The sequence below is a fragment of the Bombina bombina genome, chromosome 2 (assembly GCF_027579735.1).
Source record: "Bombina bombina isolate aBomBom1 chromosome 2, aBomBom1.pri, whole genome shotgun sequence".
Taxonomy (NCBI): Eukaryota; Metazoa; Chordata; class Amphibia; order Anura; family Bombinatoridae; genus Bombina; species Bombina bombina.
The window spans coordinates 37,807,028-37,830,216 of NC_069500.1; the positions used below are offsets into that span (position 1 = coordinate 37,807,028).

General features: G+C 38.6%; 1 protein-coding gene across 5 annotated transcripts in view; it reads left to right on the forward strand.

Annotated features, from left to right (window-relative positions):
* The window catches only part of RUSC2 (RUN and SH3 domain containing 2), a 175,456-nt gene that overhangs the window by 9,636 nt on the left and 142,631 nt on the right, over positions 1–23,189 (forward strand). The window contains exon 1 of one of the 5 annotated variants that reach the window (XM_053701021.1): positions 14,604–14,663. The exons of the other annotated variants lie outside the window; for them this stretch is intronic. The gene's annotated coding sequence lies outside the window, so the exon portion shown is untranslated. Of the gene's footprint in view, positions 1–14,603; positions 14,664–23,189 lie in introns of those variants that run through there. 5 annotated transcript variants of the gene reach the window in all.

Genomic DNA, 23,189 nt, shown 5'->3' on the forward strand with positions numbered 1-23,189 from the left:
TGTGTGTGTGTGTGTGTGTGTGAGAGAGTGTGCATGGGTTTGTGTGTGTGTGTGGGTGAGAGTGTGCATGGGTTTGTGTGTGTGTGTGTGTGAGACAGTGTGCATAGGGTTGTGTGTGAGAGAGTGTGCATGGGTTTGTGTGTGTGGGTGAGAGTGTGCATGGGTTTGTGTGTGTGTGTGAAACAGTGTGCATAGGGTTGTGTGTGTGAGAGTGTGCATGGGTTTGTGTGTGTGGGTGAAACAGTGTGCATAGGGTTGTGTGTGTGAGAGTGTGCATGGGTTTGTGTGTGTGTGTGAGACAGTGTGCATAGGGTTGTGTGTGTGAGAGTGTGCATGGGTTTGTGTGTGTGTGGGTGAGAGTATGCATGGGTTTGTGTGTGTGTGTGAGACAGTGTGCATAGGGTTGTGTGTGTGAGAGTGTGCATGGGTTTGTGTGTGTGGGTGAGAGTGTGCATGGGTTTGTGTGTGTGGGTGAGAGTGTGCATGGGTTTGTGTGTGTGGGTGAGAGTGTGCATGGGTTTGTGTGTGTGGGTGAGAGTGTGCATGGGTTTGTGTGTGTGAGACAGTGTGCATAGGGTTGTGTGTGTGAGAGTGTGCATGGGTTTGTGTGTGTGTGTGTGGGTGAGAGTGTGCATGGGTTTGTGTGTGTGTGTGTGAGACAGTGTGCATAGGGTTGTGTGTGTGAGAGTGTGCATGGGTTTGTGTGTGTGTGTGTGTGGGTGAGAGTGTGCATGGGTTTGTGTGTGTGTGTGAGACAGTGTGCATAGGGTTGTGTGTGTGAGAGTGTGCATGGGTTTGTGTGTGTGTGTGTGTGTGGGTGAGAGTGTGCATGGGTTTGTGTGTGTGAGACAGTGTGCATAGGGTTGTGTGTGTGAGAGTGTGCATGGGTTTGTGTGTGTGTGTGTGTGTGTGTGAGAGTGTGCATGGGTTTGTGTGTGTGTGTGAGACAGTGTGCATAGGGTTGTGTGGGTGAGAGTGGCATGGGTTTGTGTGTGTGTGTGTGTGTGAGACAGTGTGCATAGGGTTGTGTGTGTGAGAGTGGCATGGGTTTGTGTGTGTGTGTGTGTGAGACAGTGTGCATAGGGTTATGTGTGTGAGAGTGTGCATGGGTTTGTGTGAGTATATATTTTTATAAATGTGAAGGGTTAATATTATATAGCTGTGAGCAGCAGAGCAGGATGCATTCACCAAGTGTTCAATATACATCAGGCTCTGCATCACCTCCAAGGACAGAGGTGCATCTGCTAAGCTGGGTATTAGCTGTGCATGGGAAACATGAGAGATGTTATCCTGCAGTATGCCAGCTGTGTAATGTGAGAGTCTGGTAGGCAGTCAGAGCTTCCCTGCACAGGGTCGTCATGTATTGACAACAACACACAGAGACATTCATTCACTCTGTGTACTACAGACGGTGACATTCATGCCCTGTGTGAATTACTGAGGGTGACATTTATGTCCTATGTAAACCACACACACAATGACATTGCTATACTGTATATATAACACACTGTGATATCCATACACTCTGTATACTACATAAAATGATATTCCCATCCTATGTACTGTACACTACACACTGTGACATTTACATACTATACACCATGCATTATGACATTAATATACTGTATGTATCACACATTGTGACATAACTGTACTGTATACACCATGCATTATGACATTAATATACTGTATGTATCACACATTGTGACATAACTGTACTGTATACACCATGCATTATGACATTAATATACTGTATACATCATGCATTATGACATTAATATACTGTATGTACCACACATTGTGACATTACTGTACTGTATACACCATGCATACTGTATGTATCACAAATTGTGACATAACTGTACTGTATACACCATGCATTATGACATTAATATACTGTATACACCATGCATTATGACATTACTGTACATTGGGACATTACTGTACTGTATACACCATGCATTATGACATTAATATACTGTATGTATCACACATTGTGACATTACTGTACTGTATACACCATGCATTATGACATTACTGTACTGTATACACCATGCATTATGACATTACTGTACATTGGGACATTCACATACCGTATATCCTGTGCACAGTGACATGAAACGTTTACTTTGTTAAACTATGAAACTGGAACACAACTTAAAAACTGTCTTTGAACACATAGGGCCAGATTACGAGTGTAGCACAAATGTTTGCACCCAGGTTTTTGTGATCATTTGCACACAGGTTAAATTGCGCTGGTATTATTTGCACACAGGTTAAATTGTGCTGGTATTACGAGTTGAAAATAAATGCTATCGCTTGAGCGTAATAATTCAAGTTAATGCTTGTTGGGTACTCAGAGCTGTGCTTAACTGTTTTGCAAAACAAAAAAGTTGCAGAAAACACAAAAAAAAACTTTACAAAATACAGTTACACTTATAATAACACCATCTAATAAACATTATTAAAAAAATATATTGCACTCAAACGTTATAAAGGCTCAAAGATATCAGGTCTCAGGTGTTGTATGTATGTACAGTGGGGCAAAAAAGTATATATTCAACCACAAATTGTGCCAGTTCTCCCACTTAAGAATATGAGAGAGCCTTGTAATTTTCATCATAGGTATACCTCAACTATGAGAGACAAAATGTGGAAACAAATCCAGACAATCACATTGTCTGATTTGGAAAGAATTTATTTTCAAATTATGTTGGGAAATAAGTATTTGGTCACCTACAAACAAGCAAGATTTCTGGCTCTCGCAGACCTGTATCATCTTCTTTAAGAGGCTCCTCGGTCCTCCACTCATTACCTGTATTAATGGCACCTGTTTGAACTTGTTATCAGTATAAAAGACACCTGTCCACAACCTCAAACAGTCACACTCCAAACTCCACTATGGTGAAGACCAAAGAGCTGTCGAAGGACACCAGAAAAAAAATTGTAGACCTGCACCAGACTGAATCTGCAATAGGCAAGCAGCTGGTGTGAGGAAATCAACTGTGGGAGCAATAATTAGAAAATGGAAGACATACAAGACCACTGATAATCTCCCTCGATCTGGGGTTCCACGCAAGATCTCACCCCGTGGGGTCAAAATGATCACAAGAATGGTGAGCAAACATCCCAGAACCACACGGGGGGACCTAGTGAATGAACTGCAGAGAGCTGGGACCAACGTAACAAAGGCTACCATCAGTAACACACTACGCCGTCAAACCCTCAGATCCTGCAGTGCCAGACGTGTCTCCCTGCTTAAGCCAGTACATGTCCGGGCCCGTCTGAAGTATGCTAGAGAGCATTTGGATGATCCAGAAGCGGATTGGGAGAATGTCATAGGATCAGATGAAACCAAAGTAGAACTGTTTGGTAGAAACACAACTCGTCGTGTTTGGAGGAGAGAGAATGCTGAGTTACAACCAAAGAACACCATACCTACTGTGAAGCATGGGGGTGGCAACATCATGCTTTGGGGCTGTTTCTCTGCAAAGTGAACAGGACGACTGATCCGTGTACATGAAAGAATGAATGGGGCCATGTATCGTGAGATTTTGAGTGCAAACCTCCTTCCATCATCAAGAGCATTGAAGATGAAACGTGGCTGGGTCTTTCAGCATGAAAACGATCCCAAACACACCGCCCGGGCAACGAAGAAGTGGCTTCGTAAGAAGCATTTCAAGGTCCTGGAGTGGCCTAGCCAGTCTCCAGATCTCAACCCCATAGAAAACCTTTGGAGGGAGTTGAAAGTCCGTGTTGCCCAGCGACAGCCCCAAAACATCACTACTCTAGAGGAGATCTGCATGCAGGAATGGGCCAACATACCAGCAACAGTGTGTGACAACCTTGTGAAGACTTTCAGAAAACGTTTGACCTCTGTCATTGCCAACAAAGGATATATAACAAAGTATTGAGATGAACTTTTGATATTGACCAAATACTTATTTTCCACCATAATTTGAAAACAAATTATTTCCAAATTTAGACAATGTGATTGTCTGGATTTGTTTTCACATTTCGTCTCTCATAGTTCGTCTGGGTGCAATGTTGTAATGCTACAGTCTAACCAAAAATTGCACTCTCAGGTCTTTTTAAACCAAGAAAATCACTTTTTAATGATGTAACGTTTTCGGAGACTATGTCCCCTTCATCAGCATTGTAACAGCCATTAGAATGCAAGCTCAATCCTATTGGCTGATTGGATCAGCCAATAGGATTGAACTTCAATCCTATTGGCTGATTTCATCAGCCAATAGGATTTTTTCATCCTTAATTCCGATTGGCTGATAGAATTCTATCAGCCAATCGGAATCTAAGGGATGCCATCTTGGATGACGTCACTTAAAGGTACCTTCATTCGTCGGGTAGTTGTCATTGGAAGAGGATGCTCCATGACGGATGTCTTGAAGATGGACCCGCTCCGCGTCGGAAGGATGAAGATAGAAGATGCCATCTGGATGAAGACTTCTGCCCGTCTGGAGGAACACTTCTGCCCGTCTGGAGGACCACTTCTGCCTGCTTCATTGAGGACATCTTGCCGCTTGGATGAAGACGTCTCCCGGTAAGTGGATCTTTGGGGGTTAGTGTTAGGATTTTTAAGGGTGTATTGGGTGGGATTTATTTTTAGGTTAGGGCTTTGGGCTACAATAGAGCTAAATGCCCTTTTAAGGGCAATGCCCATCCAAATGCCCTTTTCAGAGCAATGGGTAGCTTAGGTTTTTTTAGTTAGGGTTTTATTGTTATTGTTTATTTATTGGTTGTGTGGTGGGTTTTACTGTTGGGGGGGTTGCGTGTATTTTTTTTTTCAGGTAAAAGAGCTTGATTTCTTTGGGTCAATGCCCTGCAAAAGGCCCTTTTAAGGGCTATTGGTAGTTTAGTTTAGGCTAGGGCTTTTTTTATTTTGGGTGGGCTCAAGTACCCCTAATAGGCCAGGTTTTCATTATAGCTGAACCGGTGCACAGGTGAAATAATCAGCTGATCAGTAACCATGGTTACTAACCTGCTCTCACCCATCAGCTGATTATTTCACCTGTGCTGCTATAATGAAAACCTGGCCTGTTGGGGGTACTTGAGGACCACGGTTGAAAAACAATGCACTAGATGAGCATCGCCATCTGACAACTTTAAAATAGGAGAACTGTTTCGAACAGAGCTGCGGGCAGACTACATAATAACATGATGAATAGTCACCATTTTTGCAGTTTTTCTCAGCAGTTTAATGTCCCTTTAAACGTTGGGTGTACTGCAAAAGTGTCTGAAAGTCATCTATCAGATATGGATAGTACTCATGAGGGGAACGTCCTTTCAGCCACCTATCTCTGATTTTCTTGTTTACACTCTTTTCCATCTCCCCTCCCCCCCTCGCAGGGACAGTCTTGTTGCAAATTAAACTATCGCTTAAGCGCAATTGACTTTAAAGCGCGTCCTTAGAGCTTTGGTTAACTGTTTCGCGAAACAAAAAAGAGTTACAAAACACATCAAAAATACATTACAAAGTACAGTCACACTCATAATAACACCATCTAATAAAAATGATTTTTTTTTAAAAAATGCACAAAACAAATTTATAAGGGCTCAAAGATATGAGGTCTCAGGTGTTAGAAAAAAAAGGCAGGCAAAGGGCTTTAACGTTGAGATACATGTCTAAATATGTATATGTATGTATATAGATATGTTTATATATGTATACATATGTACACATAAAAACATATGTACACATATACTGTATAGACATATATAAGTGCATTGGAGTCCTTTGCAGATAAGTAGATAAAAATATGTAAAAAACATTTTTATGCAATATTAAATATTTTAAAAAAGTGTTATACTGTGTATTTACTGTAAATATTTCAAATTCCAATGTTCTGCACATAGCAGAGTATGTTCTATGTATTTATAAATAGGTATTCTTATATATAGCTGTATATATCTATACCTATGTATAATCATCTATATATAGGTATAAATATATATTTGTGCAAATCTATATATAGAAATATGAATTAATGAATAAATAGAACATATTCTTCTATGTGAAATATTCATATATTCATGTTAGGTCAGCGCACTTGAGAATATGTATCAGGTTAGCATGAGAGGGAAAAATGTTTATCTTCAACTTGTAATACGAGTCCTATCGGCCTGACCCAAAAACAGGCTTACTTGTTGCGCAGTTAGCTCTCGAGCGGGAGCATTAAATAACGCTCACTTGTAATCTGGCACTAACAAGAGAAGAGCTTTCCAGTTCTGAAAGTCACTGAAGATTTGATTATGATCTGATTGGTTTGTTGTTTTCATAAAGAGCTTCGCCCCAACTGAAAGGAAAACCAAGCTTATTATTTTGGCCAAATTCTTTTAATCTGATGGTGATTAAAAATCAGAAGTTTGAATGAAGCACTCTAAAGAAATAAAAAATAATATTCAGGGAAAGCAGCAAGAGGTTAGGAAAATGAAGTAATGGACCATCTGCAAGTGATGGAAGTTTAATTTAGTACCAGGTGTGATATTTGTGCTGTGAATTTGGCTGCCCAGCACAGCCAATCACACGTTCATCTGTACAATGTATAGCCTGTCACAGTAGATTATATTTTTCAGGTAGTGTAAATACCCCAGCAGTCAGATGTCTGGTATCTGAAGAACTATTTCCTAGGGGGCGCTAGAGATGTAAAGCTAGCTCTGATTCTTGTATAACAGTTTTTTTTACTGCAGACTTTTTATTGTATAAAAAGATAATCCCTTTATTACCCATTGCCCAGTTTTGTATAGCCAACATGGTTGTATTAATATACTGTTTACCTCTGTGATTACCTTGTATCTAAGCCTTATCTGACAGCCCCCTTATTTCCGTTCTTTAGACAGAGTAGCCAATCAGTGCCCTCTTATAAGTAACTCCACGGGTGTGAGCACAATGTTATCCATATGGCACACATGAACTAACACACTCTAGCTGTGAAAAACTGTCAAATGTATTCAAGAGGCGGCCTTCAATAGCTTAGAAATCAGTTTACAAGCCTAGGTTTAGCTTTCAACAAAGAATAACAAGAGAACAAAGCATATTTTATGATAAAGGTGAATTGGAAAGTTGTTTAATATTTTATGCCCTATCATGAAAGTTTAATTTTGACTAGACTGTCCCTTTAATTTTGTTTTGCGTAAAGTGACATAAAAGTACAAACACAAAATGCTCTTATATGTAGGAGCATTTTATTACTGCATTATTTATTGCATAAAACTATGTGCTTAAATCCTTTGGAGGGGTTAAACACATAGTTATATGCAATCATTAGTCAGTTAAAGTCAGTTTCAGAGCAGCACTACTGGGAGCTAGCTGAACATATCTGGTGAGTCAACGAGAAGAGGCATATGTGTATAGCCGCCAATCAGCAGCTAGCTTTGTATAGAACATTGTTGCACTTGAGCTTACCAAGAAATGCATTTCAACAAAGGATACCAAGAGAACAAAATAAATTTGATACTTGAATTAAATTGAAACATCTTTTCAAGTTGCATGCTCTACCTGAATCAATAAAGTTTAATTTTGACAACAAAACAGTTTCCTGAAAATACTATTCTTCCTTTCTTTCTTTCGCTTGCTTTTGTGTAAATATTGCGTTTCCCCTCCCCCACCCCATTGTCTATAAAAAAAAACAAAATGCGATATCTGTAAATCGTGCAAATAGCCTAAAGCAGCTGTTCGATTTGTTGTATTTGCAGATTAAGGGATTATAATCGTTTTCAATTTACTTCTATTATCTAATTTGCTTAGTTCTCTCTGTATCCTTTGTTGAAAAGCATACCTAGGTAGGTTCAGGAGCTGGGTGCTCACTGTTGATTGATGGCTGAACATATATGCCTCTTGTCATTGGCTTACAGATGTGTTCAGCTAGCTCCCAGTTGTGTGTTGCTGCTTCTTCAATCAAGAATACCAAGAAAATTAGGCAAAATTGATAATAGAAGTAAATTGGAAATGTGTTCAGAATTGTGTGTTCTATATCAGGGGTTTTCAAACAGACCAGATTTAACAGACCAGATCTAACAGACCAGATCTAACAGAGCAGATTTAATAGACCAGATCTAACAGACCAGATCTAACAGAGCAGATCTAACAGAGCAGATCTAACAGAGCAGATTTAACAGAGCAGATTTAACAGAGCAGATTTAACAGAGCCGATCTAACAGACCAGATCTAACAGACCAGATTTAACAGACCAGATTTAACAGACCAGATCTAACAGACCAGATCTAACAGATCAGATCTAACAGACTAGATCTAACAGACCAGATCTAACAGAGCAGATTTAACAGACCAGATCTAACAGACCAGATCTAACAGACCAGATTTAACAGACCAGATTTAACAGACCAGATCTAACAGACCAGATTGATGGCTGAACATATATGCCTCTTGTCATTGGCTTACAGATGTGTTCAGCTAGCTCCCAGTTGTGTGTTGCTGCTTCTTCAATCAAGAATACCAAGAAAATTAGGCAAAATTGATAATAGAAGTAAATTGGAAATGTGTTCAGAATTGTGTGTTCTATATCAGGGTTTTTCAAACAGACCAGATCTAACAGACCAGATTTAACAGACCAGATCTAACAGACCAGATCTAACAGAGCAGATTTAACAGACCAGATCTAACAGACCAGATCTAACAGACCAGATCTAACAGACCAGATCTTACAGACCAGATTTAACAGACCAGATTTAACAGACCAGATCTAACAGAGCAGATCTAACAGAGCAGATTTAACAGACCAGATCTAACAGACCAGATCTAACAGACCAGATTTAACAGACCAGAACTAACAGACCAGATCTAACAGACCAGATTTAACAGACCAGATTTTCAGGCTATCTGTACTGGAGTACAGGTGAAATAATGAGCTGATTAGTAAACATGCGGCTAGATTTAGAGTTTTGTCGGTAACAACCCGCGTTAGGCTCCAAAAAGGGAGCGTATAGCATAATTTACCGCCACTGCAACTCTCAATACCAGCGGTGCTTACGGACGCGGCCAGCTTCAAAAACGTGCTCGTGCACGATTCCCCCATAGGAAACAATGGGGCAGTTTGAGCTGAAAAAAAACCTAACACCTGCAAAAAAGCAGCGTTCAGCTCCTAACGCAGCCCCATTGTTTACTATGGGGAAACACATCCTATGTCTGCACCTAACACCCTAACATGTACCCCGAGTCTAAACACCCCTAACCTTACACTTATTAACCCCTAATCTGCCGCCTCCGCTATCGCTGACTCCTGCATATTTTTTTAACCCCTAATCTGCCGCTCCGTACACCGCCGCAACCTACATTATCCCTATGTACCCCTAATCTGCTGCCCCTAACACCACCGACCCCTATATTTATTAACCCCTAATCTGCCGCACCCAACATAGCCTCCACCTACCTACACTTATTAACCCCTAATCTCCCGACCGGACCTAGCCGCTACTCTAATAAATGTATTAACCCCTAAAGCTAAGACTAACCCTAACCCTAACACCCCCCTAAGTTAAATATAATTTTTATCTAACGAAATAAATTAACTCTTATTAAATAAATTATTCCTATTTAAAGCTAAATACTTACCTGTAAAATAAATCCTAATATAGCTACAATATAAATTATAATTATATTGTAGCTATTTTAGGATTAATATTTATTTTACAGGCAACTTTGTACAGTATTTGTTTTAACCAGGTGCAATAGCTATTAAATAGTTAATAACTATTTAATAGCTACATAGTTAAAATAATTACAAAATTACCTGTAAAATAAATCCTAACCTAAGTTACAATTAAACCTAACACTACACTATCAATAAATTAATTAAATACAATACCTACAAATAAATACAATTAAATAAACTAACTAAAGTACAAAAAATAAAAAAGAACTAAGTTACAAAAAATAAAAAAATATTTACAAACATTAGAAAAATATTACAACAATTTTAAACTAATTACACCTACTCTAAGCCCCCTAATAAAATAACAAAGCCCCCCAAAATAAAAAAAATGCCCTACCCTATTCTAAAATTAAAATAGAAAAGCTCTTTTACCTTACCAGCCCTTAAAAGAGCCTTTTGCGGGGCATGCTCCAAAGAATTCAGCTCTTTTGCCTGGAAAAAAAAACATACAATACACCCCCCCAACATTACAACCCACCACCCACATACCCCTAATCTAACCCAAACCCCCCTTAAATAAACTTAACACTAAGCCCCTGAAGATCTTCCTACCTTATCTTCACCACGCCGGGTATCACAGATCGGTCCAGGCTCCGATGTCTTGATCCAAGCCCAAGCGGGGGCTGAAGACGTCCATCCTCCGGCTGAAGTCTTGATCCAAGCCCAAGCGGGGGCTGAAGACGTCCATCCTCCGGCTGAAGTCTTGATCCAAGCGGCGGCTGAAGAAGTCCATCATCGGGCAGAAGTCTTCATCCTATCCGGGCAGAAGAGGAGATCCGGACCGGTAGACATCTTCATCCAAGCGGCATCTTCTATCTTCTTCCATCCGATGACAAGCGGCTCCATCTTCAAGACCTCCGGCGCGGATCCATCCTCTTCTTCCGACGTCCTAAAACAGAATGAAGGTTCCTTTAAGGGACGTCATCCAAGATGGCGTCCCTCAAATTTCGATTGGCTGATAGGATTCTATCAGCCAATCGGAATTAAGGTAGGAAAATTCTGATTGGCTGATGGAATCAGCCAATCAGATTCAAGTTCAATCCGATTGGCTGATCCAATCAGCCAATCAGATTGAGCTTGCATTCTATTGGCTGATCGGAACAGCCAATAGAATGGAAGCTCAATCTAATTGGCTGATTGGATCAGCCAATCGGATTGAACTTGAATCTGATTGGCTGATTCCATTAGCCAATCAGAATTTTCCTACCTTAATTCCGATTGGCTGATAGAATCCTATCAGCCAATCGGAATTCGAGGGACGCCATCTTGGATGACGTCCCTTAAAGGAACCTTCATTCTGTTTTAGGACGTTGGAAGAAGAGGATGGATCCGCGCCGGAGGTCTTGAAGATGGAGCCGCTCGTCATCGGATGGAAGAAGATAGAAGATGCCGCTTGGATGAAGATGTCTACCGGTCCGGATCTCCTCTTCTGCCCGGATAGGATGAAGACTTCTGCCCGATGATGGACTTCTTCAGCCACCGCTTGGATCAAGACTTCAGCCGGAGGATGGACGTCTTCAGCCCCTGCTTGGGCTTGGATCAAGACTTCAGCCGGAGGATGGACATCTTCAGCCCCCGCTTGGGCTTGGATCAAGACATCGGAGCCTGGACCGATCTGTTATACCCGGCGTGGAGAAGATAAGGTAGGAAGATCTTCAGGGGCTTAGTGTTAGGTTTATTTAAGGGGGGTTTGGGTTAGATTAGGGGTATGTGGGTGGTGGGTTATAATGTTGGGGGGGTATTGTATGTTTTTTTTTCCAGGCAAAAGGGCTGAATTCTTTGGGGCATGCCCCGCAAAAGGCTCTTTTAAGGGCTGGTAAGGTAAAAGAGCTTTTCTATTTTAATTTTAGAATAGGGTAGGGCATATTTTTATTTTGGGGGGCTTTGTTATTTTATTAGGGGGCTTAGAGTAGGTTTAATTAGCTTAAAATTGTTGTAATATTTTTCTAATGTTTGTAAATATTTTTTTATTTTTTGTAACTTAGTTCTTTTTTTATTTTTTGTACTTTAGTTAGTTTATTTAATTGTATTTATTTGTAGGTATTGTATTTAATTAATTTATTGATAGTGTAGTGTTAGGTTTAATTGTAGATAATTGTAGGTATTTTATTTAATTAATTTATTGTTAGTGTAGTGTTAGGTTTAATTGTAACTTAGGTTAGGATTTATTTTACAGGTAATTTTGTAATTATTTTAACTAGGTAACTATTAAATAGTTATTAACTATTTAATAGCTATTGTACCTGGTTAAAATAAATACAAAGTTACCTGTAAAATAAATATTAATCCTAAAATAGCTACAATATAAGTATAATTTATATTGTAGCTATATTAGGATTTATTTTACAGGTAAGTATTTAGCTTTAAATAGGAATAATTTATTTAATAAGAGTTCATTTATTTTGTTAGATTTAAATTATATTTAACTTAGGGGGGTGTTAGGGTTAGGGTTAGACTTAGCTTTAGGGGTTAATACATTTATTAGAGTAGCGGTGAGGTCCGGTCGGCAGATTAGGGGTTAATAAGTGTAGGTAGGTGGAGGCGACGTTGGGGGCGGCAGATTAGGGGTTAATAAATATAATATAGGAGTCGGCGGTGTTAGGGGCAGCAGATTAGGGGTACATAGGGATAATGTAGGTGGCGGCAGTGTGCGGTCGGCAGATTAGGGGTTAAAAAAATTTAATAGAGTGGCGGCGATGTGGAGGCTCCTCGGTTTAGGGGTACATATCTAGTTTATGGGTGTTAGTGTACTTTAGAGCACAGTAGTTAAGAGCTTTATGAACCGGCGTTAGCCCAGAAAGCTCTTAACTCCTGGCTTTTTTCTGCGGCTGGAGTCTTGTCGTTAGATTTCTAACGCTCACTTCAGCCACGACTCTAAATACCGGCGTTAGAAAGATCCCATTGAAAAGATAGGATACGCAAAAGGCGTAGGGGGATCTGCGGTATGGAAAAGTTGCGGCTGCAAAGTGAGCGTTAGACCCTTTCCTGACTGACTCTAAATAGCAGCTGTAGCCCAAAACCAGCATTAGGAGCCTCTAACGCTGGTTTTGACGGCTAACGCCAAACTCTAAATCTAGGCGATGGTTATTTTACCTGTTCTCATCCAAATTAATCCTGAAAATCTGACCTATTAGGGAGACCTGAGAGCAGTTTTGAACAAAACTGCTTTATTTGAATCCTGAAAGAATAAAATTAGGCTTTATGTCCCTTTAATAAAACACTGCATGTTGGATTAAATGTTAAACTGAATGTCCAATGTCTACATGTGACTATGAATTGTTTGTTTCCCAGGCAGTTAAAAGTGGAAATAGTTATTTCCATGGTGTATTCCGTGGTTTCTAAACAGCCTGTTGTTATAGAGACATAACTTGCAGCATTTCAAATTGCTGTAGAGACAGGGACACAGACCCATTAAATACTAACATTACAAAACATACTTACCTTGCAGAAATAAAATACAGAAGTCAATAAATTCAACATCATTCAGAACTTGCCCCTGCAATATACTATACAGTTTATTTCTATCTATCATTAACAACAGCTAAGCAGATACGTTGTTGTTTAGTTGGCGTCCCCAGAACAAACAATACAGCGTTTGATAACAAGACTGTTATTTAGTTTCTATGCAGCTTTATTATCAGAGATCTGCGTAATATTTGGATTTGACATCACAATTTACCGGCTCTTACGGTACACATGGGGTCAAGTGCCTTTAAAGGGATATGAAAGTCAGAACTAAACTTGCATGATTTAGATAGAACATATCATTTTTTTTTTAACTTTTTTTTTTTTTTTTAAAGCTTAATTGATGTAAAAGAACAATAACAATTAGGATGCATAAAATCAGTTACAATCAGAACATATAATTTTAAGACACTTTTAAAGTCACTTTAATTATTAAATTTGCTATGTTCTTGTGGTATCCATTGTTGAAAAACATCTGCATCTGTGGGTATCCTAAGCACCCACAAAGCTCTACTGGGTACTAGCTGCTGATTGGTGGCCACACACATGTATTTTTTTATATTCCTTTAAATGAGAGTGCAGAGTGCAAAGGGGAACATTTAGGACAAGTGAGCTCACTGAATAAGGTAGAAAGGAGCATTAATTTAAAGGGACATTAAGCCAATTTTTTTCTTTTATGATTCAAATAGAGCATATATATTTAAACAATTTTCTAATTTACTTCTATTATCAATTTTGCTTTACTTTCTTGGTCACCTGTGTTGAATGAGCAACAATGCACTACTGGGAGCTAGCTAACCACATTAGTAAGCCAATGACAAAAGGTACATATTAGTAGCCACCAATTAGCAGCTAGCTTCCAGCTACTGGGCCTACCTTTTTTTAACAAAGGATACCAAGAGAACTAAGACAATTAGATAACAGAGGTCAACTGGAAAGTTGTTTAAAAATTGTATGTTCTATCTGAATCATGAAAGAAAAATGTTGGGTTTCCTGTCCCTTTAAATCTTAAATTCCTCCTTTTTCTGTATAGAAACCTAAATGAACGATAAATTACAATATATGCACTTCTCTTTGAAGGGGCATGGAATATAAAATTAAGCTATTATGATTCAGAAAAAAACCTTTCCAATTATTTCTGTTATTAATTTTGTTGAAAATAAACTCCTTTCTCTCAGGAAAGTGCATGTGTTTTAGACACTATGGCTGCTTTATTTGCAACAATGTTTGTAACAATGAGTTCTCAAGACACGTGCACCCTTGTGAGCCTACCTGAGTATGCACTCACGGAAAGTCTTGTTTTAACAAAGAGAGCAAAAAGATTTGATAAAAGACAGAAATCACATTGATTTATTGCACTTTATGTGCTGTATTCCTGCCGTCTCCTGCTCACTGGCACAGCTGGCGAAGCGCTCTGGTTACACGATCTATTCTGAGCTTAGACAGTCAGTGTGTTTGCTCTTTTCATAGCTGTGACTCGTGCCTGGCCGGGCTCTCACTACACTATGGGTAAGTTTATGTTATGGACGGTGGTCAGTATAGCTAGGGCCACAAGGCATCTGCTTAGGGCCCTATTGACAAAAAAAGGTTTTATTGAAAGAGAATTAATTTGTGTAATTTATCAGCTCACTATCCCAGGCCTACGTCATCTTCAAAAACCAAATACATTTGTGCCCGTAAACCTGTTGTGTAAACCTGCAATCAATAGAGTTAAAGGGACAGTTTACCCTAAATTGTGATCCCCGTAAATTTGTTCCCAATGATCCATTTTACCTGCTGGAGTGTATTAAAGGGACAGTAAAGTCAAAATGAAACTTTCATGATTTAGACAGAGCATGCAATTTTAAACAACTTTCCACTTACTTTTATCATCAAATTTGCTTTTCTCTTGGTATTCTAGTTGAAGGCTAAACCTAGGTAGGCTCATTTGTTAATTTATAATCCCTTTAAGGGCTCCTCTTTTATTCTGCCTATTTTATCCCTAACCCTTTATGCCAGGACCCACATGTATTAAACATGAGAAGTTGTCCGCTCGTCTTTGAGTAAAACCGCAGCGGATTCCTCTGCCCAGATGTATCATTACACGCTCAAATGAGCATGTAAAGCCCGTCCCTTCTCTCTCGCGACCAAAGGGCATGTCAATCACCCTGAGTGAGCGAGCTCGAGCTGATTTCTCTCTGCCACCTCAGAAGGGGCCAAAAGTGTAATAAGCAGCAGTCTGATGAGCACTGCTTCTTACATTGCAGGAAGCAGTTTTGCACGTGCGAACCTGCCTCACAAGGGCTCTGGAGCAGCTTACACTGCTTCGTACATGGAGTCCCAGGTCAACAAACGTGCTAACCCGACGCATTTTAAATTCGATTGTGCTCAAGCAAACATGTTTATTTTCAACTTGTAAGTTGTGCAGGCCGATATTCGCATATTGCTCGTGCACAAACTAAGCGCCACTTGTAATCTAACCCATAACTAACACATAAGTGATTATTATTTTAAATGTTGCTCTAAGTTTCAGATACATTGCTTTATAATATATTTTATAAGATCATTCATTAAGGTTACTGTATTTGATTTTTACAAATTGGCTTCCATGGCTCTGTATAGCTGTACGGCACATGTGCAGTAATAGCTTATTGCAGATGTGTGAAGGTGTTTGCATAGAATACATCAGCACATCTGTATACATGCATAGTATAGGTCAGCATTTAAGCACCACATTGCACATCTGTATACATGCATAGTATAGGACAGCATTTAAGCACCACATTGCACATCTGTATACATGCATAGTATAGGTCAGCATTTAAGCACTACATTGCACATCTGTATACATGCATAGTATAGATCAGCAGTTAAGCACTACATTGCACATCTGTACACATGCATAGTATAGATCAGCAGTTAAGCACTACATTGCACATCTGTATACATGCATAGTATAGATCAGCAGTTAAGCACTGCATTGCACATCTGTACACATGCATAGATCAGCAGTTAAGCACTACATTGCACATCTGTACACATGCATAGTATAGATCAGCAGTTAAGCACTGCATTGCACATCTGTATACATGCATAGTATAGATCAGCAGTTAAGCACTACATTGCACATCTGTATACATGCATAGTATAGATCAGCAGTTAAGCACTACATTGCACATCTGTACACATGCATAGTATAGATCAGCAGTTAAGAACTACATTGCACATCTGTATACATGCATAATATAGATCAGCAGTTAAGCACTGTATTGCACATCTGTATACATGCATAGTATAGATCTGCAGTTAAGCACTACATTGCACATCTGTATACATGCATACTATAGATCTGCATTTAAGCACTACATTGCACATCTGTATGCATGCATAGTATAGATCAGTAGTTTAGCACCACATTGCACATCTGTATACATGCATACTATAGATCTGCATTTAAGCACTACATTGTGCATCTGTATACATGCATAGTATAGATCTGCAGTTAAGCACTACATTGCACATCTGTATACATGCATACTATAGATCTGCATTCAAGCATTACATTGCACATCTGTATACATGCATAGTATAGATCAGCAGTTAAGCACCACTTTGCACATCTGTATACATGCATAATATAGGTCAGCATTTAAGCACCACATTGCACATCCGTAAACATGCATAGTATAGGTCAGCATTTAAGCACTACATTGCACATCTGTACACATGCATAGTATAGATCAGCAGTTAAGCACTACATTGCACATCTGTACACATGCATAGTATAGATCAGCAGTTAAGCACTACATTGCACATCTGTATGCATGCATAGTATAGATCAGCAGTTAAGCACTGCATTGCACATCTGTACACATGCATAGTATAGATCAGCAGTTAAGCACTACATTGCACATCTGTACACATGCATAGTATAGATCAGCAATTAAGCACTGCATTGCACATCTGTATACATGCAAAGTATAGATCAGCAGTTAAGCACTACATTGCACATCTGTATACATGCATAGTATAGATCAGCAGTTAAGCACTACATTACACATCTGTACACATGCATAGTATAGATCAGCAGTTAAGCACTACATTACACATCTGTACACATGCATAGTATAGATCAGCAGTTAAGCACTACATTGCACATCTGTATACATGCAAAGTATAGATCAGCAGTTAAGAACTACATTGCACATCTGTACACATGCATAGTATAGATCAGCAGTTAAGCACTGCATTGCACATCTGTATACATGCATAGTATAGATCAGCAGTTAAGCACTACATTGCACATCTGTATACATGCATAGTATAGATCAGCAGTTAAGCACTACATTGCACATATGTATACATGCATAGTATAGATCAGCAGTTAAGCACTACATTACACATCTGTACACATGCATAGTATAGATCAGCAGTTAAGCACTACATTGCACATCTGTATACATGCATAGTATAGATCAGCAGTTAAGCACTACATTGCACATCTGTATACATGCAAAGTATAGATCAGCAGTTAAGAACTACATTGCACATCTGTACACATGCATAGTATAGATCAGCAGTTAAGCACTGCATTGCACATCTGTATACATGCATAGTATAGATCAGCAGTTAAGTACTACATTGCACATCTGTATACATGCATAGTATAGATCAGCAGTTAAGCACTACATTGCACATCTGTATGCATGCATAGTATAGATCAGCAGTTAAGCACTGCATTGCACATCTGTACGCATGCATAGTATAGATCAGCAGTTAAGCACTACATTGCACATCTGTACACATGCATAGTATAGATCAGCAATTAAGCACTGCATTGCACATCTGTATACATGCATAGTATAGATCAGCAGTTAAGCACTACATTGCACATCTGTATACATGCATAGTATAGATCAGCAGTTAAGCACTACATTGCACATATGTATACATGCATAGTATAGATCAGCAGTTAAGCACTACATTACACATCTGTACACATGCATAGTATAGATCAGCAGTTAAGCACTACATTGCACATCTGTATACATGCATAGTATAGATCAGCAGTTAAGCACTACATTGCACATCTGTATACATGCAAAGTATAGATCAGCAGTTAAGAACTACATTGCACATCTGTACACATGCATAGTATAGATCAGCAGTTAAGCACTGCATTGCACATCTGTATACATGCATAGTATAGATCAGCAGTTAAGCACTACATTGCACATCTGTATACATGCATAGTATAGATCAGCAGTTAAGCACTACATTGCTGATCTAATACTATGCATGTATACATATGTGCAGTTAAGCACTACATTACACATCTGTACACATGCATAGTAAGATCAGCAGTTAAGCACTACATTGCACATCTGTATACATGCATAGTATAGATCAGCAGTTAAGCACTACATTGCACATCTGTATACATGCAAAGTATAGATCAGCAGTTAAGAACTACATTGCACATCTGTACACATGCATAGTATAGATCAGCAGTTAGGCACTGCATTGCACATCTGTATACATGCATAGTATAGATCAGCAGTTAAGCACTACATTGCACATCTGTATACATGCATAGTATAGATCAGCAGTTAAGCACTACATTGCACATCTGTATACATGCATAGTATAGATCAGCAGTTAAGCACTACATTGCACATCTGTATACATGCATAGTATAAATCAGCAGTTAAGCACTACATTGCACATCTGTACACATACATAGTATAGATCAGCAATTAAGCACTACATTGCACATCTGTATACATGCATAATATAGATGTGCAGTTAAGCACTGCATTGCACATCTTTATACATGCATAGTATAGATCTGCAGTTAAGCACTACATTGCACATCTGTATACATGCATACTATAGATCTGCATTTAAGCACTACATTGCGCATCAGTATACATGCATAGTATAGATCTGCAGTTAAGCACTACATTGCACATCTGTATACATGCATACTATAGATCTGCATTCAAGCATTACATTGCACATCTGTATACACGCATAGTATAGATCAGCAGTTAAGCACCACTTTGCACATCTGTATACATGCATAATATAGGTCAGCATTTAAGCACCACATTGCACATCCGTAAACATGCATAGTATAGGTCAGCATTTAAGCACTACATTGCACATCTGTACACATGCATAGTATAGATCAGCAGTTAAGCACTACATTGCACATCTGTATGCATGCATAGTATAGATCAGCAGTTAAGCACTGCATTGCACATCTGTACACATGCATAGTATAGATCAGCAGTTAAGCACTACATTGCACATATGTATACATGCATAGTATAGATCAGCAATTAAGCACTGCATTGCACATCTGTATACATGCATAGTATAGATCAGCAGTTAAGCACTACATTGCACATCTGTATACATGTATAGTATAGATCAGCAGTTAAGCACTACATTGCACATATGTATACATGCATAGTATAGATCAGCAGTTAAGCACTACATTACACATCTGTACACATGCATAGTATAGATCAGCAGTTAAGCACTACATTACACATCTGTACACATGCATAGTATAGATCAGCAGTTAAGCACTACATTGGACATCTGTATACATGCAATGTATAGATCAGCAGTTAAGAACTACATTGCACATCTGTACACATGCATAGCATAGATCAGCAGTTAAGCACTGCATTGCACATCTGTATACATGCATAGTATAGATCAGCAGTTAAGCACTACATTGCACATCTGTATACATGCATAGTATTGATCAGCAGTTAAGCACTACATTGCACATCTGTATACATGCATAGTATAGATCAGCAGTTAAGCACTACATTGCACATCTGTATACATGCAAAGTATAGATCAGCAGTTAAGAACTACATTGCACATCTGTACACATGCATAGTATAGATCAGCAGTTAAGCACTACATTGCACATCTGTATACATGCATAGTATAGATCAGCAGCTAAGCACTACATTGCACATATGTATACATGCATAGTATAGATCAGCAGTTAAGCACTACATTACACATCTGTACACATGCATAGTATAGATCAGCAGTTAAGCACTACATTGCACATCTGTATACATGCATAGCATAGATCAGCAGTTAAGCACTACATTGGACATCTGTATACATGCAAAGTATAGATCAGCAGTTAAGAACTACATTGCACATCTGTACACATGCATAGTATAGATCAGCAGTTAAGCACTGCATTGCACATCTGTATACATGCATAGTATAGATCAGCAGTTAAGCACTACATTGCACATCTGTATACATGCATAGTATAGATCAGCAGTTAAGCACTACATTGCACATCTGTATACATGCATAGTATAGATAAGCAGTTAAGCACTACATTGCACATCTGTATACATGCATAGTATAAATCAGCAGTTAAGCACTACATTGCACATCTGTACACATACATAGTATAGATCAGCAATTAAGCACTACATTGCACATCTGTATACATGCATAATATAGATCAGCAGTTAAGCACTGCATTTTACATCTGTATACATGCATGGTATAGATCTGCAGTTAAGCACTACATTGCACATCTGTATGCATGCATACTATAGATCTGCATTTAAGCACTACATTGCGCATCTGTATGCATGCATAGTATAGATCAGCAGTTAAGCACTGCACTGCACATCTGTATGCATGCATAGTATAGATCAGCAGTTAAGCACTGCATTGCACATCTGTATACATGCATAGTATAGGTCAGCAGTTAAGCACTGCATTGCACATCTGTATACATGCATAGTATAGGTCAGCATTAAAGCACTACATTGCACATCTGTATACATGCATAGTATAGGTCAGCAGTTAAGCACTGCATTGCACATATGTATGCATGCATAGTATAGATCAGCATGTAAGCACCACATTGCACATATGTATGCATACATAGTATAGATCAGCAGTTAAGCACTACATTGCACATCTGTATACATGCATAGTATAGATCTGTATACATGCATAGTATAGGTCAGCATTTAAACACTACATTGCACATCTGTGCACATGCATATATAGGTCAGCATTTAAGCACTGGATTGCACATCGGTGCACATGCATAGTATTGGTCAGCAGTTAAGCACTACATTGCACATCTGTATACTTGCATTCTATAGATCAGTATTTAAGCACTACATTGCACATCTGTATGCATGCATAGTATATATCATCAGTTAAGCACTAAATTGCACATCTGCATGCATGCATAGTATAGATCACCATTTAAGCACTATATTGCACATCTGTATACATGTATAGTATAGGTCAGCATTTAAGCACTATATTGCACATCTTTATACATGCATAGTATAGGTCAGCATTTAAGCACTACATTGTACATCTGTACACATGCATAGTATAGGTCAGCATTAAAGCACTACATTGCACATCTGTATAAATGCATAGTATAGATCAGCAGTTAAGCACTACATTGCACATCTGTATAAATGCATAGTATAGGTCAGCATTTAAGCACTATATTACACATCTGTATACATGCATAGTATAGGTCAGCATTTAAGCACTACATTGCACATCTGTACACTAGCATAGTATAGGTAAGCATTTAAGCACTACATTGCACATCTGTACACATGCATAGCATAGGTCAGCATTTAAGCACTACATTGCACATCTGTATACATGCATAGTATATATCAGCAGTTAAGCACTGCATTGGACATCTGTATACATGTATTGTATAGGTTAGCATTTAAGCACTACATTGCACATCTGTATGCATGCATAGTATAGATCAGCAGTTAAGCACTGCATTGGACATCTGTATACATGTATTGTATAGGTCAGCATTTAAGCACTACATTGCACATCTGTATGCATGCATAGTATAGATCAGCAGTTAAGTACTACATCAGCACATCTGTTCACATGCATAGCATAGGTCAGCATTTAAGCACTACATTGCACATCTGTATGCATGCATAGTATAGGTCAGCAGTTAAGTACTACATCAGCACATCTGTACACATGTATAGCATAGGTCAGCATTAAGTACTACATCAGCACATCTGTACACATGCATAGCATAGGTCAGCATTTAAACACTAGATTGCACATCTTTATGCATGCACAGTATAGGTCAGCATTTAAGCACTACATTGCACATCTGTATGCATGCATAGTATAGATCAACAGTTAAGTACTACATCAGCACATCTGTACACATGCATAGCATAGGTCAGCATTTAAGCACTACATTGCACATCTGTATGCATGCATAGTATAGGTCAGCCTTTAAGCACTTCATTGCACATCTGTATGCTTGCATAGTATAGGTCAGCATTTAAGCACTACATTGCACATCTGTACACATTTTTTTAAGTGAAGAACAAAAGCATTTGAAGTATTTATGTAGAAAAATCAAAAACATATTAAATATGTTTAGAATAGATAATTTATATGTCAAGCCGTTTGACCCGGAAGAGGTTAAATATATATACATTCATGTAAACATGTAAATAGATTTATACACATGTATGCACATGAATACACATATATACATACATACATACAAATATATACACACATACAGTATATACACTTCTGTGCCCTTCCCAAACACCTTAACATATACCATATCTCTTTTAAACCCTTATTATACATTTCAATAATAAACCTATATTTTACATTGAATATGTGTGTGTATATATACTGTATATATATATATATATATATATATATATATATGAGTGTAATACTTTAATGTTTTAAACGTGTTATCAATAGTGCTCCACTTGTAATGTAGGCAAATATGGGGAATAACATTGTGAGTCTAAGTCCCTCCTCTCTCCCTCATTCTCTCTCTGCCTCGTTTCTCCTACGTTGCTTTGTTTAGCTGCGCATTATTGCTGTTTGGGGCCTGCAGTAATATCCCCTTCTGCTCTGATGCTCAGCTGTAACATACTGTATTTCTGTGTTGAATAGCAAGAGATGAGAATGGAAGCAGGGATTCTATTTGCTCTGGCAGCAGCAGATGTGCAG